This window comes from Mesocricetus auratus, unplaced genomic scaffold (assembly GCF_017639785.1).
Source record: "Mesocricetus auratus isolate SY011 unplaced genomic scaffold, BCM_Maur_2.0 Super-Scaffold_100676, whole genome shotgun sequence".
NCBI lineage: Eukaryota > Metazoa > Chordata > Mammalia > Rodentia > Cricetidae > Mesocricetus > Mesocricetus auratus.
The window spans coordinates 123,638,877-123,651,836 of NW_024429266.1; the positions used below are offsets into that span (position 1 = coordinate 123,638,877).

General features: G+C 41.4%; 1 protein-coding gene across 4 annotated transcripts in view; it reads left to right on the top strand.

Moving 5' to 3' along the window:
- Nucleotides 1-83: 83 nt before the first annotated feature.
- Ccser1 (coiled-coil serine rich protein 1) overlaps nt 84-12,960 on the top strand; it is a 1,057,181-nt gene continuing 1,044,304 nt past the window's right edge. The window contains exon 1 of one of the 4 annotated variants that reach the window (XM_040737638.1): nt 84-297. The gene's annotated coding sequence lies outside the window, so the exon portion shown is untranslated. The remainder of the gene's footprint in view (nt 298-12,960) is intronic. The other 3 variants (XM_021230621.2, XM_040737639.1, XM_013117718.3) reach the window with 3 other exon arrangements.

Genomic DNA, 12,960 nt, shown 5'->3' on the forward strand with positions numbered 1-12,960 from the left:
CACCCGCTCGCTCGGAGGCCGCGTCGCCTCCTCCTGCCGCCGCCGGGAGCGCGGCCTGCCGGGGGAGACGCTCGCTGTAGCCACCCCGCGGCCCCGCGGCGCACACCGCCGCCCACCCGCGGCCGCCGCGCGCCCCGCCCGCTCCCATCCCCGAGAGCTCATCATGACTGACTGCGAAGCTCTGGCGGAGCAGCTGCGGTGGCGCAGGCGGGAGCGGCGGGAGGAGTGCTGAAGACAGCGGCCGAACGACCGACCGAGAAGAGTGGACGCCGCGTCGGGACCGGCCCGCAGCTCCAGGTAGCAGCGCGGTGCGTCCGGCTGGCACGGGCCCTGGGCGGAGCGCCAGGTTGACTCGCCCGCCGGGGCTCGGCCGCGGGCCCTGCGGGGGGTTGGGGGGGGGACACTCACCCGGCGGGCGGGCGTGGGCACTGCGCGGTGTGGCCCGTCCCTGCAACCTGGGGGGTGGGGGGTCTCGGGCAGAGTTGGTGCATTGGGGGCCGGGGCGGGGACGGTGCGGTGGGGCAGGCGGGAACCCAGCGGCAGCGCGCCGACCGCAGCTCGCCCTTGCCTCCGGAGCCCGCCACGGCAGAGTGGACAGATTGCTTTGTGGCGCACCCGGGGCTCGCGGGGTGCGGGCGTTGGGGGGGTGAGGGTGGGGTGGGGTGCTCCTGCGTGTGTTCTGGCGCCGAGTCACCCGGGCGGAAAGTGAGCCCCGCGCTGACAGCAGGTGGCTGCCAGGCCCCCTTCACCTTTTGGCTCCTGTCTTAGGGACTCGCTCGCTCACACAGTGCCAGCGCCCAGGGAGCGTGCGCAAAGGGGCGACCGAGGGATTTGTGAATGGCGCTACTGCGAGGAAGCTGCGCCTTGTTGATGCAAAGGGGGCTAGTATCCCGAGTGAGAAGAAAGGCTATTTATGGCAGAGTTGTGGGGTTCCCTTCTGTGTATGCTCAGCCCCTCCCGCTCGGAACTAGAAGCAATTCTGTTTTCACCTTCTTGTAGAACACGCTGCATAAAACGAAAGAAGGAAGTCTGAAATCCACTCTGATCTGTACAGGTACAAGTGCTCCTTGGAGGTCATGGATCCCTGTTCTGATGTTTTGGTGTCCTGGCTGTCTGTCCCTCTTACCTCTTAAGGTCCCCACCAGCACCACAGGACAGAAAACCTGCTTGCTTTCCCTAGTGAAACCACTTTTCTCTTGAAACATAACACACACCTTCCATTCTTCCCCTCCCATAAGGACTATTCAAAGAATATTCACCTACTTTACACGAAGAGATGTTATTAAAAGGCCCACGGAGGATGTGGAAGCAGCAGTTAAGTGGGTTTATGTCGACCACGACCGACCGGCTCTTTAACATCTAGTTACTGGGGACGACCTAGAGCACTCTTCATCTAGGCTATAGAATAATTAGTTTGTTTTGGTTTCTCTTTGTATTTGCTTTAAACGGGTGCCAATTACTGGGTCATAATTTGACGCTTAGATGTGGGACAGTGTCTACTGGAGTACCTTAGCAAAATTTTTATGTCCTTTGAAGTGACAACCCCTGTAACCTATGTTTCTATAGAACTGCTGACTTGACTGTGATCGTGGGACTTTAATTTAAGCTGAATTTTCCTTAAGACTGACAAATATAATGGTTTTCTTTTTTCTTTTTTTGTCAAACTGAAATTCCATGTTACAACTACACCTTCTGTAGTTACACAAAAAAGAACTAGTCAGCCTATTATCAGAGTGATTCGTTGTCACCTGATTTAAAGAGACTGACCAGAACTGTTTTTTGTTTGTTTATTTTTGGGTTTTTCAAGGCAGGGTTTCTCTGTGGCTTTGGAGGCTGTCCTGGAACTAGCTCTTGTAGACCAGGCTGGTCTTGGACTCACAGAGATCCACCTGCCTCTGCCTTCCTAGTGCTGGCATTGAAGATGTGTGCCACCACCGCCTGGCTAGAACTGTTTTGATAAAAAAAAAGTTTGTGTGTGTGAGTCCCAGTGTAAGTAGCTTTCCCTAACAGCCCTGTTCATTTGAACAGAGTTACTGGATCCATATATATATACATATATATATATGTATATATATATCTGCTAGCTTGAGGTGCATTTGCAGTGCTGGAGCGTCTTGATGTCCAGTGGACTCTGGCTATACATATTAAAACTCTGAGTTTAGTACCATAGTAGTACTCTTGGGTCTCTTGGTACATAGAGATAATTATCCATTACTGTAACTGAAAGTCATATTTATGGAATATTGTTAATATCTTTGGAATCAGTGGCTGCTTCTTATTTTAAAGCTATTCCTTATACTATGGACTGTTAGTTGATATTCAGTTCCTGAAGTAGAAAATGAAGCATTTATGACCTTAACCGTAGTAGTTATTTGCCTTTTATTGTACTTTATTACTCATTATAGTACTCATATGAAGGACCTATATTGAGCAGTGGTTTGTCTTGACAGATTTGTGGCACACAGGGACTTTCTTCTATACATCCTGCCCGTCAGGAGCTTATGGACAGTTTGAAGGCATATGATGTGCCTACTTAAATACAGAATTAACAGCTCATGATAGCTTGAGATCACTGTCACGTCTGCTGTGCGGCCTGTGTCCGAGAACGTGCGGAGGGTGTCGGGGATTGACAACACAGAGACTCGTTCAACGATATAAAGAAAACTTTAAACAGGCTCCAAAAAGGTTCAAGAAAACCTCCTAAGAAAAGCTCCCACCAGAGAAGCTTCTGCTCTCTCCTCTACCCTGGCTGGTTCTGCTCTGACCCCAGAGGTGGATGTATGTGGGTTTTGAAGGTGCGGTTAGTCTTTGGACAAGGTCGAGGTCAGGGCGGTTTCCGTGGGAAGGCCTTTTCCAGGAACTTATTGTATCGTTTTTAGTAAACATGTTTTTTACTAAAAATTGTCTTACAGCTGCCTACTCCCAGGCAGAAGGGGAAGTGGGTCTCTGCTCAAGGTCTGGTGGTCCCACAGATCACGGTTCAAGTGAGGAGTCCAGAGGTTCCCAGCATGACAGTGACATTTCATGCTACACTTTGTCTGAAAAGTCTTCAGTGGGTAGGTTAAACTTTCTTATTTCAGGGGTAGTAGAATTAGTAAATTGTGGATGACAAGACCTAAGATACAATACCTCCTGGATTAGAGCACAGCAAGAGGACACAGGGTAGATAGACTTGCTTTGAAACAGATTTGGGTACTGCTAAATATTTGACCATTTGGAGGTAATGGTCAGTATTTTTGTATTGGAGAGGGTATGTCTTTTACTAAGCATAAAGTACTATGGAGGGAAATGGTATTTAAAGTTCTTCAATGTTGCCACATCTCGTTAAGGCACTGCGTTGGGTAGCAGTAGCAACTGTTTTTGGTTCACCGTCTCTTCATGTTAGGGTAGTAATTATTTCTTTACTTAAACATTCTTTGGTCTCTTCCCCCCAAAAGTGCGAGAAGTTGTAAAATAACAGTACTGATGAGCGTTGCTAGACTGTATAACACTGTATTATTGTGTATATGCACGCCCTCTAAATAATACATTTACTCTTATTTTTTATTTGAAAACTGGCAGATTTGTTGGATAGACTAGATTTCATCTCAAGTTCTTACATATATACAAATGACGTGCTGGCTACACTTGCCATGAATGTAGTATAATGATGATGTGCCTGTGGGAAAGTTTTCAGAACAGTTGGAACACTTTTAAAGATCAATTTGCTATTTCCCAGTAGGAAACTGTATTGCTAATAGTAGCATGACCTATCTGTGCTCTAAACACGTGTGTGTGTGTGTATGTGTGTGTGTGTGTGTACTGCAGCTTATGCTATGGTACAAAATAGAATCTGGAGGTCTTTTATAAAGATGCAGCCTACATGTAGTGGTCAAAGATAAAGTGAGAGAGACTTTTTAAAGAAGTTTTGAGTGTTTAAAATGCATTTCTTTATTTTACCAACATTAAGGGAAACAGCAGAATTGACTCCAAACCTATCTATTCAACATGACAACCTAGAAGTATATTACAGTGACAGGAAAGAAATTGTACAAACAATAGATATGAATTTCAATAACCAAATGGAATTACTTTCAGGTTAGTTGAATTAAAGGATTTTTTATATATCTATATATTGTTGACAGTGCTTGCATAAGTCATTACAGAGCAAAAGCCTATTAAATCAGATTTGGTATTCGTGTGTGAGCGGAGTGATTTCCAGCATAGCCAGGCACAGATCATACTATCTCTAAGTCAGCTGATCTCTTTGCAGTTCGGGTGTGGATTAGATGTCACAGGTGTATCATTTCGATAATGTAACCTTGGCTACTACATGACTGACAGCTTCTGCTTGATTTTCCTATTGGGTAGTGACAAAATCTACTAGCTTTATATAAAGGAGATGGGTTTTTATCAACAATATGATATTCACTAAGCAAGAGTGCCAGTTAACAATAAATAATGAAATATGGGGTAAATGAAGCAGTGGGAACAAGGGGAGGATGAGTGAAAACTCTAATGGAAGAAACATGCCTCGATTTGGAGCGGAAGGCAATTATGAAGATGTAAAACTGGCCATCTGCAACTTCATCGAACTACAAAATATTTTCATTTGTTTTTCAGTTTAACTGTTTCCCTGTGTAATATATTAAAAGGAAAAATGATAGTAGCCATCTATGCTTCCAAAGATTATCCATATGATTATTATTAAAATTATTAAATTTAATTAAAAATATTTCTTTTCAGTCATTGAAAGTGAAGTTGTTTGGCCGAATTACTTAGTCAGATACTTAGAACTTTGAATATGGCTTTGGATCTTACATTATATCATATCATATTTGTAATTTAAGGAGTTTTATAAAATTAGACTAATTATTTACTTTATGTATATAGCCACGGCATCACAAATGTGGAGTAGTCTTCAAAGTGTTCCTCCTGCAGGTGGTTTAGATAAGATCTACATGCCTTTCCTGAGTCACATCCATGTGTTTATTTCCTGTGTGCCCTTTAGCACAACTCCTGTCCTTCCTCTCCTCTGTCCTTTTCCCTCCAATCTCTAATTCAGATATTCAGGTTTAAGTTACTTCTCTTGGTTTTCTGTGCTAGGTCAGTTGTCCTATTATGTATTGTTTAGTTACGGCAGCTTTTAATTGTATGTGCATTTTGGAATTGGGTCAGCATCAAATCATTAGAAATTGCCAGTGCCTAGATCGCAGATATTCAGTAATCACTGGCTTACTAAATGAATGAATGGATAACTGAATGCCTAGTGGCTGGAGAAGTAGCTCAGTGGTTAAAATCACATGCTGGTCTTATAAAGGACCTGGGTTGGGTTCCCAGCACCCATGATGCATCTCATAACTTCTGTTCCAGGGGATGGGGGTGTGGGGGTAGAGGGTGGGGGGTGTCTAACCTTCTTTTCTGACCTCTGCAGGTTCCTGCATGCACATACTACACACACATACATTGAGGCACACATGCATAACATTTAATAAAGTGAATAAATATTTAAAAAGAAGAATTCAAGTCTGTACGCTCATCCTAAGGACTTGTTTCTTCAAAGAGAGCTTTAAAACTGGAGGTGTCTCTGGAGCTTTGGAAAACACAGACACCTCTTTCTCTTATATTTTGAGAACAGTGAGATATAATTTTATCAACAACAATAACATTTATGATGAACGGGGTCCTTCTTTGTGATAAGCACTTTATATATTGTGTCACGTATTTCTTCCTAACACTGCAAAGTCACTTTCCAGCCAATAGTAATGATGAGGAAGTTTTGTGTTTCTCCACCATGGCCTGTAAGGCTATTTAGACCAGACAGAGCTTTTTATTATATGATGCAAATTTACTAACTAGCAGGCATAGAAAGTTCAAAAGAGTATATTTTCTGTTCCTTTCTTAAAAAACCATTACATTATATAATATCCCTATGTATATTTTAAACTATTATATTGATTAGTGATATGTGTGCTTTTGTGGAGGTCAGAGAATGAATCCTGGAAGTGGTTTTCTCACTCTCCATGGATTGTAAGGCTTACCTGTAGGTACTCTGTCCTTTGGGCAGTCTCCCAACCCAAGGGCGTATCTTCTTTTGGTGTCTAATTGACCAGCTACAGCAGCATCAGTATATACTCATCCTATTTCCTCTGTCTTCAACACTGCTGCTCTTGAATCTGGGGCAGGTGGGAGACGTGATGGAGGATGTGCAAGGCATATTCCCATTGTCTCTTCGCTTTTCTCAAATAATGTAAACCTTCAATGGCAGCCCCCCTCAGTCCCCTGACTCCATCTACTGTAAATTTAAATTTGCTAATGAAAATGCAAGATATAACAATATAGTTTTGAGACCTTGTGCCTTTATGCATAGGCTGTTCAGCCATACATTCTATTTTTGGAGAAGTGTAGCTCATCCTCCGGAAGGTTTCACACAGAGCTTTGAGTAACTTACTCAAGAAAAGTCAACTTCAGATACAGTTATGAATCATGTTCTTATACCATGAAAAGGAGAAAGTGTAGTTTGTTTTAACTTTTATTCACCAATTCATCTACTTAAGTGATGTATTAATCAATGCCAAAGTGAGTGTAACAGAAAATATACTTAAAGGTTGATACAGTAGAAGTCCAGGAATAGAGCTGAACTTGGCTGTCTTGAAACTTTTTAGTAGACTAATTGCATACATGTATGTATTTTACAGTATATTTAAGTCAGTGACTAAGCTAGATGAATAATACTCTCAAAGAGAAAAATAGTTGATTGATGAACTGGATATTACCCTTTCAGCCTATTTTATAACATTTGCCAAAGTCCATTTTTACTACTAAAATTGTTTAATTCTAAACTGTCCTAGCCCAGACCTGACTCGGGGAGAATTTCTTTTGTGCAGTAGGAAATATTACTGATTTACAGCCCAGCATTCTGGGTGTTATAGTAAGAAATCTCTGATATTCAATAATTAGGGTTCTTTCTTATATCTGAAATTCATTTATCTCTTAATACTTTTTTCTTCATGTCTCTGCAAATTACTTGGTCTCCTATCCTGCCATTGAAACAAACCTTCTTTCAGAAATCTCCCACATTTCTTTAAAGATGGCCTCATCTGAAACTACCTCATTTCCTGAGCCTTTTTGTCTGCCAGCACACCGCTGAAAATATAACCTGCTTCCTGGCTCTCTAAGCATTTCCAGCTCCTAGAGGTGTGCTACATTCCAGTAGTCACCGCAAGACTTTATGATGCCAACTGTTTATGGCATATTGCCACCCCCCAGTTTCCCAGACATGCTGGACTTCTTTGGGGGTATTTATAGCTGTGTTTATACAGTGCTTTCCAGACCTCAGTGCCAAGTTTATTGCCACTTTATGACAATTTCCAGAGTGGTTCATTTTTACCATATCTAACCTTTTCTCTCTGGAGTACCTTACTCTCGAACTGCATCTGAAATTGTCTCTTAGGTCTAAGTCAGTTTCAAAGAGAATGGTCCTCTTGGGGCATAACTTGAAAGGAGGCATTTTCCAGTAACTTGTGATCATTGCCGAACAACTTAATCCACACTTGGTGAAGGACAAGCTCTTCTGTATCTAGTGTGATGCCCCAATGCAAGTGTGTGCCAGCATATGCAATGGCTTCTTTAGAATTAGTAGGTTCTCTTGCTTCAGGAAGTTGTCTATTCAAGATCCATTGACTTTTCAACAATCTGTTTGAAAATGATCAGTTTAGAATGTACAGAACATCATAAAGAAATATGTTCCAGATGTGTTGCCTTCCTTTATGATACCCTTCACCTCTGTGCTAAGGAAGTGTTTAATAAGCTGGATCTACTGCTCTTATTTAACAAGAGAAACCCTGCAATAAACCTTCCTCATTAACCTAATGGAGACGGCTTGTCATATTTGAGTACCTGTCCTCTGATATAAGCCCTTTCTTGGAATTAGTTAAATATTGTAACTCTGCTAAAAAGTCTTTATTGCTGTGTTGAGTGTTTGCGTGTTTGTGTAATTGTGTGGCTTTGTTTTTGCAGTACTGGCAGTAGTATAATATAAACCTACATCAACATTTCAAGTAAGATCAAACAAAATGGCAGAAATAATCCTTAGCCCTTAATTCTCTGTGATATTGCTCATTTGGAAGACTGTTCATGTGTCTGTCTTTTCCAATGTTGTTTCTTTCATGCAGATACTTATTACCGGAGTATTGTCTTAATATATAAAATGTGGCCAGGGGTTATTCTTTCTAATGTGCATTGCTCTTCAAGGGTACTCAGGTTTTGAACACCAAAGAGTTAAGTGTCCTTGTATCAGAAGCAGGCGAGGAAATGAAAGAAAACACCCCTAATCCAAACTCAGTCCTAGAACGCCAATTTTGAGTAGCTTATTTCTGGAAATGGATGAATGCACTTCATAGGTGGCAAAGCCAGTAAGTTTATACACTAGATATTAAATTTGGATTTTCAATGGATTCTGAATTTTAGAAAGACTATCACTCTAGGGAGATAGCTCAGCAGTTAAGAACACTTACTGCTCTTGCAAAGGACCTGGGTTTGGTTCTCAGCAACCACGTGGTGGCTCACAATCATCCATCCCACAGTTCCACATGATCCATTGCCCTCCTCCACTTATCTGTGGGCACTAAGCATTCATGTGGTACATATATTTGCATACAGGAATCACACACACACACACACACACACACACACACACACACACCTAAACAAAGACTATTATATACTGCAAATAACTCAATGATAATTGTTTGATTTAAAATTTTGAAATACTGCATTATATGTAAAAATACTAGAGAATATTAAAACTACTTAGTAATGAATGAATTTCTTGAAAGTTAGAATGTATGAATTACATATTCTAACTCATAATTGATTTAAAAATACAGATGGCTAAACTGAGTCATTAAAGGAAGCACTACAGATTTATACTTGAAAAGTACATGAATTTTAAGCAATATTAAGACAAAAGTGAACTTTGATCTGGGTTTTTTCTTTTCTTTTTGTGTTTGCGCAGGTGTCTGAGTGCCAGAGGCCAACCTCAAATACTGTCAAGATCCTATCTGTCTTTTTGGAGGCAGGGTCTCTCACTGGCTTTGACTTTGCCAGGCAGAGTTGTTTTCACTGGTCCATATACCTCCATCTCTCCAGCGTTGGGGTTGCAAGTGCATCCCACCACACTCAACGTTTATTGTTGTTCAGTGTGGTTTCTGAGGTTTGCTCTTTTATTTGTAAGGGAAGGTCTTTACTAACCAGATTGCCTCTCCAGCCCACTGAGCCATATTTCTTACACTGAGCCCTAGTGTGTAAATATAGTGGCATTGGGGAGACAGCTTCTCCATCAATAATAGTCCAGTTTTTGATGGAGTGTTCTGGAGTGGGAAGAATGGATTGAAGAATGGAGGTCAAAGGAAAGATTTTTGTCACTTCCTTAAGCCAGGAGGAACCTGTTCTGCCTTGAATTTCTAAGGGCTTCTGGAATGTTGCATCTCTTGTTTCTCAGCACAAATCCACATTTTTTGAAAAGACCATATATCAGTGGGTGTGTAAAGCTGGTGTTGTTAATGTTTTGCCATTACAGGGACAGGACAATACGAACTGCAAGGCCCATTTACAACACTAATAGGATGAAGACCACAGGATCCTAGCTCTCAACTGAAGATAGGAATTGAGGGATCTCAGGACATTTCTGAATAGCCAATCCAGTGTGTGATTAACTACATGGAAAGTATCTAAGTGTAATGCAAGAAACGAACTGAGATGTTTTTTAAAAGCAGGAGAGTTTTAACTGGAATATAGGACGGAGTGGTAAATGTGAATTTCAGGAAGTCCTCTAAGCCCTTTTCCAGGGTACTTGTATCTTCAAATTTCTGTGGCAAAGTGCAATTGTGGTTGTTTTTTTTTTTAATACCAATCCTAGAAGCCACTGCGTTAGATGCTGCATCCTTACTTGAAGTGGCTAACTTTCCATCACTTGGTTTATTCTAGCAGATCCTTCAAAGTTCAGTGCAAGTATAAACTCAAGGAAGCATCTTAATTCCATGCTAGTAGTTTGTTCTGAGTTCCAGTAACAGCTGGAGTCTCTACTAAATCTCTTCTTAGTGTTTGTACTACATGCCTTGTAAAGGCAGGGGGTTTACATTTTATTGTTTACTTCTGAATCTGGTCTAAGGCAAAAATATGAAGATTCTCAGTGAGATTGGATGTGTAAATTTACTGCAGCCTGAAAGTGACTTGACTTTTGTGTGGGGGGGTGAGGGGTAGGGGTGGAGTTGCTGAGGAGATGGTTCAGTAAAGTGTTTACTACATAACATGAGGACCTGAGTTCAGATCCCCAGCATCCACATAAAAGCTGGGAACTACTGGATGCCTCTGGTATCCCAGCACGGAGTAGACAAGAGAGAAAGATTCTTGGAGCCTGCTGATGAACCATCATAGGCAAATTCCAAATCAGTGAGCTCTAGGCTCATTGAGAGACCCTGTCTCAACCAACCAACAATCTAACCAACCAACCAACCAACCAACTAACCAATCAATCAATAGTAAAACAAAGGTGGAGAGCAATTGAGAAAAACACCCAGTATTAACTTTTGACCTACACACACTCAGATACACAAGTGCACTTGAAACTATACACACATGAAACACACACACACACACACACACACACCCTGCATATTCACACATACCACATCCACACACATTAAAATGGTCACTTGACTGTCTGTTTTATGTAAACTACTTTGCAAGCATGCAACTGCCCAGATACGAGTGTCTAGTTTCTTCAAATGCTGCTCTATTTTGGTATTTCAGAATATAAAAACTTATTCGTAATTTGGAACTCAGTCATCTGACATTCACAACTGAAATTCTCAAGGAGAGTGAAAGGACAGAGGGATATGGCATCTGTACTGCATGCATTCATGGTTGGCAGGGCCGAGGAAGTGAGAGCAATGCAGGTTTATTTGGAGAATGGAGGTCAAAGCAGAGTCATTTTGTCACTTCCTTAAAGCAGAAGGAACCTACTCCACCTTCACATTCTAAAGGCTTCTGGAATGTGGCATCTCCAGCTTCCCTGTGCAGATCCACATTTTTCAAATGTCCCTGTATGGGAGGGTGTGTAAAGCTGATTGCTTTTTACCACACTGACTTCTTTTATAGAGCTGGTGTTTGTTTCCAAGAATCTTTATAAGGATATCTAGAGTGTAGTTTCGGCAGAGTTCCTTTCTGTTTAGAATTTACAGGATTTCAAGTACCTGAAGCACAGCACACCACTGTGCAGTCGTTTTGCGGGGATTATTTCCACTCTGTAGTTCCACCTTTCATGTTGTTGAAGTAGGTACACCACACATATTCTGGCCATCTGCTTCTTATTTTTGTTCTTTCTCTTCTTTCTTGATTTGCTAACAGGAAAGTTTCAATAATGAAGCAGGGAGAAAAAATAACCCTGTATTTCCTAGTAATTTCTTACCATGGGAGCCCACTTGTATAACTATGATAAATAATATGAATTCAAAATAAATTATGTATATGGGAAAAGACTTCTAAACCATGATGAAAAATGAAACAGACGTATTTTTAACAGTCCCAAATAAACTCAGAGATTGGAAAATGAGTGAATTCTTTGGTAAACTTCTTAAGTTATATAAAATATATGACTACCATTAATTGTGTGGCTTAAAAGTCATGAGTGCCATTTCCAAATGATGGAATTCTCATTAAAAACTGTGGCTGACATGTGTAAAAGAAAAGTTGTTTTAGAACCATGTCAAGACTGAGTATACATATAGCTCCATGAGATATTTTTAGCAGAAGTGCCTGGAGAAAAGGATACATTCAACAAGCCCACGAAACATTTGTGTTGTGCAAACAGAATAGTGTGGTAAGAATGCGGGGGGAAGCTGTGTGGTGGTGGCAGATGTCTTTAATCCCAGAACTGGAAAGACAGAGGCAGGCTGATCTCTATGAGTTCAAGGTCAGCCTGATCTAAAGAATGAGTTCCAGGATAGCCAGAGCTACTAGCAGGTAAAACTTGTCTCTAAAAACCAAACCAAACCAAACCAAACCAAACCAAACCAAACCAAACCAAACCAAACCACTGGGGATCCTGAACACATAGAAAGACATAAAGACATAGAAAGGTCAGGATTCTGGGGACCAAGATTGATGGTTCATTCTGACCTCAAGAGTGTGAGTGGAAAGATGTGGTATTCCCGTGATTACATTCTTTGCCAGAGAAAATTCTGCAGTAAAATCTCATCAAAAACCAGTACAAATGTTTTCAATTAAAGTACTTTGAAATTAATTGGAAACTGGATTCAGCTTGGAGGTCTAACGTACGTAGGCAAATGGGAATGGTGTTTATTATGTTGACAACTATCTTACATGACATTCTCTAGTGATCCTGGATACTTTCAGTCCAATGAATGGAACAAGTATATGAGTCACTGTTTTCAAGGGAAACAGACACAGTACAATCTCTATATCTATCATTTTCACCTATCAAGGGGGTTAGTTTTAAGGAACTGGTTCATCTGACTGTTCAGTAGACTGGTAGGCTGAAATATGTGTGCTTTTGTGTGTAGGCAGAGTTCTTCCTTCTCCAGAAAACCTCTGCTTCTGCTCTGAGACCTTTGACTGATCAGATGAGACACACCCACATTACAGAAAGTGATCTACTTTTCCTGAAGCTAAAAGATTGCAGAAGAGAAACACATCTGCCCTTGCGGCCATACAGTGTAGATGGGTAAAGTTGACACATAGCCATATCCACCACAGACGACAAGTGGGAGTGTGCCTCAAAGACCTTTCTGGCTCACAAAGACATTTGTGAATGTGTTTTTCATTCAATGTGAAATATTTTAGCTGTGGTCAGTTGCTGGAATGCTTCACTGCATGTTTGTTCTTTATTCATTGTGTGTTACCTTTTATTAAACATATGTCAGATACAACGGACAACAGGGTAGAACCAAGTAAAAAGAG